Source organism: Oryzias melastigma, linkage group LG6, assembly GCF_002922805.2.
Source record: "Oryzias melastigma strain HK-1 linkage group LG6, ASM292280v2, whole genome shotgun sequence".
NCBI classification, from domain to species: Eukaryota; Metazoa; Chordata; class Actinopteri; order Beloniformes; family Adrianichthyidae; genus Oryzias; species Oryzias melastigma.
Window position 1 is genome coordinate 11,736,617 of NC_050517.1, and position 4,538 is coordinate 11,741,154.

Sequence of the window (4,538 nt, forward strand, 5' to 3'; positions counted from 1 at the left end):
GGTACTGGAGAGGAGAGTCCGTCCGATAGTTGAACCTCAGATTCAAGAACAACAGTGCGGTTTCCGTCCTGGTCGTGAAATGAAATAGTCTTTATGGACAGAATTTCTAGGCGCAGCCAGGGGCCAGAGGGGGTCTGGTTTGGGGACCACAGGATTTCCTCTCTGCTCTTTGCAGATTATGTTGTTCTGTTGGCTCCATCGAGCCAGGACCTCCAGCATGTGTTGGAGCAGTTTGCAGCCAAGTGTGATGCAGCTGGGATGAGGGTCAGCACCGGTAAATATGAGGCCATGGTTCTCGACCGGAAAAAGATGGTTTGCCCTCTCTCGGTGGGTGGAGTGCTCCTGCCTCAGGTGGAGGAGTTTAAATATCTTGGGGTCTTGTTCACGAGTGATGGAAGATCGGAGCGTGAGATCGACAGGCCGATTGGAGCGGCGTCCGTTATTATGCGGTCGCTGCACCGGTCCGTTGTGGTGAAAAGAGAGCCGAGCCAGAAAGCAAAGCTCTCAATTTACCGGTCGATCTTCGTTCCAGTACTCACCTATGGTCATGAGCTCTGGGTCGTGACCGAAAGAACGAGATCCCGATTACAAGCGGCTGAAATGAGTTTTCTCCGGAGGGTGGCTGGGCGCTCCCTTAGAGACAGGGCGAGAAGCTCGGTCACCCGGAGAGAGCTCGGAGTAGAGCCGCTTCTCCTCCGCATCGAGAGGAGCCAGTTGAGGTGGTTCGGGCATCTGGTCTGGATGCCTCCTTGACGCCTCTCTGGAGAGGTGTTCCGGGCATGTCCCACTGGGCAGAGGCCCCGGGGAAAACCCAGGACACGCTGGAGAGACTATGTTTCTCGGCTGGCCTGGGAACGCCTTGGGGTCCCCCCAGAGGAGCTGGAGGACGTGGCCGGGGAGAGGGAAGTCTGGGCATCTTTGCTTAGACTGCTGCCTCCGCGACCGGGTCCCGGTTGAAGGGGAAGAAGATGGATGGATGGATGTTTCTAAGCATCAGATCAAAGAGTACCCTGTTACCAGACTGAAGGGATTACCTCACAAATCTGAAAAGGGGCGTTGCAGCATGCAGATGGTTTTTGACTTCATTCAAACGACTGCTTGCCGTCTACGTGTTGAAAGGATAATTTGACATGTGGGCTTGCTGAGACTTGACTGATGCACTGCAGCCAACAATAGTCAAATGAACCAGTAAACATAATAAACGGTTGACACTTTGAGTCATGCAACATGAAAACATGTAAACATGTGTCGTTAGTCTTTTGGCGACTTTTGTCATAAGCATTGATTTTTAATAGAAATGTGTCTGCTAAGAAATGCTTAAAAGCGATAAAGCATTTCTTCTTCAAAGAAGTGAATCTGTCCTTAAAGTTGACGATTGTTTTCAGGGTTTAAGGACGTGACTGTTGTAGAAACATTTCCAGCAGACCTGTTGTTTGATGTGGATCTAGGCAGGAAAAAGAAGGAAGCTCATTACGGAGCCTCACGCCGTCCTTTTCCTCTGCTGCTTGGTGTTCCTCTGCTGGCGTGCAGTCAGAGGTCACAGCTCGGATATGTGTGTGTACTCTGTCAATGCTGTCACTTTAGATCAAACTCAGCTACGCTATTTAAATCTGATATGTACACAAGGCCACTTTAAAGCTTTCTGACTCGAAAAGTTAGCATTCAGTTCCCAGATTTTCTGATATTTAATTCTTAGAACCTTGTAACACCTGAGATGTCACCAGTGACACTTAAATAATAACTTTTAACATACCGTAACTTTTCAGTTGTTAATGTGATTGATTTAATTCCAACATATTTTGAAGGAGCGAGTGGCTTTTCTCCTTCAAAATCTGCTGGAATTACACGTTAATGATTGAAAAGTTACGGTAAATTAAGGAACATAAACACTGGAGCTCCGGTGTTAAAGGGTTAAATACCCACTTTGATGAAAATGGTGTTTTTAACATGTCCTTGTAGCATTTTTCTCATAATGGAGGACACAAATAAAGAAAATTAAGCATTTCTGAGTATTTTTTTTATTCAAGTCAATGTGAATGAGGAGCAGAAAAAAAGTGAAGTTTGAAAAAGCTTGTATGTGTGTCGTACAAGCTACTACGGCAAGCCATAAGCTCCCTTCTCCACTCCATTATGATACACCATTGCGGATGAATCTGGTTTAAAACTGTAGGCTCCAATATTCCCTGCCATTTTGTTGCACATGAACCCAGATTTGTTGCAAAGGTATAGTTTGTTTGTAAAAAGATTTTGTACTTCTCGTAAGTAATTTGTTCATCTTTTAAACTATTTGATAACCATACAGAAAAACTTCTCGTCTGTAAAAATGCTTAGTCCGAGTGAAATGTCACGAGCATTTAGAAGCATGTGCTTTGATGTGCAATGACAAAACCCAGGATGCATGTACAATTTTTCTTTCCTCCTTAAAAAATCAACCAATCAGCAGCCTTTCACCGTCACCCAATCCAACTCATTCTCACTCCCGACTCATCACGTACTGACGTTTGGTTAAGGACCCTTCTGCGCCAATTATTGATGTTTTGGTTGTCCCCAAGTTGTTGATTTTTGGCTGTTCCCATCAAATCTGGTCTCCACAACCTCCAGGCCATGAACCAGAACAAGTCCAGTACCACAACGCAGAGCGCACTGGTACCTCAACCGAGTACCGGTTCATGTCCGTTACTCCGTTTGGGCCCAGTACTGCGTCTGGTTTCGCATCCGGTGCCAGGTCTGGAGCTGGGTTAGGGTACCGGTACCGGGTTTGGGTACTGAGTTTACTGGACACATCCCTTGGACGAGTCCACATCCGGTACCGTGTCCCGAGAGTGCAGATTCTACAGCCAGCACGTCAAAAAACGACAATTTGGGGAAATCCAAAACGTCAAAAGGTGGCACAGAGGGTTCCTTAACCAAACGTCAATATGTGAAGAGTTGGAGATGAGAATGTGTTGCCCAATCTGTGTGCTGCTTAGATTCATTATACCAATGCCAGAAGGAAAAAAATAGTTTCTTCATTCACACAAAGAAGAAAATATTAAATGGCAGAAAATAGAGGAAATATGGTAAGTGATGTACTGTATTTTCCGGAGTATAAGTCGCAGGAGCCAAAAATGTCAAATCAGGAAGAAGAAAACCATATACAGTGGTGGACAAAAGTGTTGGTACCCCTCAGTTAAAAAAGGACAAACCCACAATTCTCACTGAAATCACTTGAAACTTACAAAAGTAAAAATAAAAGATAAAAAATGAAAATTTTAAAAATCAAAATCAGCCATCACTTTTGAATTGTTGATTAACATAATTATTTAAAAATGAAACAGACCTGGACAATAATGATGGTACCTCAATAAAAGATTGAAAACTATTTGACCAGAGTGACATGATTAACTCCGGTGTGTCCATTAATTCACATCACAGGTGTTTTATTTATTGTTACTTTTGTAAGTTTTGAGTGATTTCAGTGAGAATTTTGGGTTTGTCCTTATTTAACTGAGGGGTATCAACACTTTTGTCCACTGTATAAGTCACTCTGGAGTATAAGTTGCACTTTTGGAAGAAAAGTCTGACATTTCAGAACAAATTCACCAAGTCCAGCGTAGCTAAATAATAAATAAATACAGGGATAGTATTTTTTTTATCCGTATAAGAAAAATATCAAAGTTTAAGTTTAAGAAAAAGTTTTGATCAGACTCTCTTCCATGTTTGTTTCGGATGACACTTCTTCTGCCACTGTCAGTGCAAGTGCCTATTCTCAGATGCAGTGCCCTCTAGCGGTTGTTAGAGGAAACAACTCCTAAAAGACAACCAGTGTTTAATGGCAAAATAGCAAATATATGAGCTTATTTAAGTATAAGTCACACCCCTGACTTAACTATGAAAAAAACTGCAACCTATACTCTGGAAAATAAATTTTATAACAACATTGCTGCTAAAAAAAATTAATAAATGATGATTATTATTAGTTTGAAGAAATGATGATAACTGATGGTAACTTTTTGGATTTCGTCTCCTTCATGTGAAATGAAGAAACTGTGTCTCCTTTTGTATGCCATGGATACCATGCTTCTGATTGGCTGGTCCAAGCAGTGATTTCTTTCTGCAAGTACAAAACCTTTCTTCACACGGGCAATACTTTTGCAATAAATATAACTTCATAGTTGCCCCGGTAATGTTAGATTGGGGTTTTTAATAGGCTGTGAGCTAGCAGGAGAGTGTGTAAACAGATGGATGATGGCAAAGTCCAGTCCCATCCACAACTCATAGGCGAATTGTTAACAAATTCATGCCCCTCTGCAGAAACTATGTTCTAGAAAACAGCAGGGTTTTTTTCTTTTTTTTTTTTAGCTAAAAATGGCATAATCATAATAAAAAGACCACTGGTAATGCTTTAGTAAATCAAAGGATGATCGGAGTGGGACTTTATTTAAATCTAGAACGTAAAATTTAATGTGGAACTATTTTATTTTCACAAATTTAATTACTAATCCTATTTATTTCTCAGGATAATTGGACCTGCTATATTCAGGATGTACGTGACTACA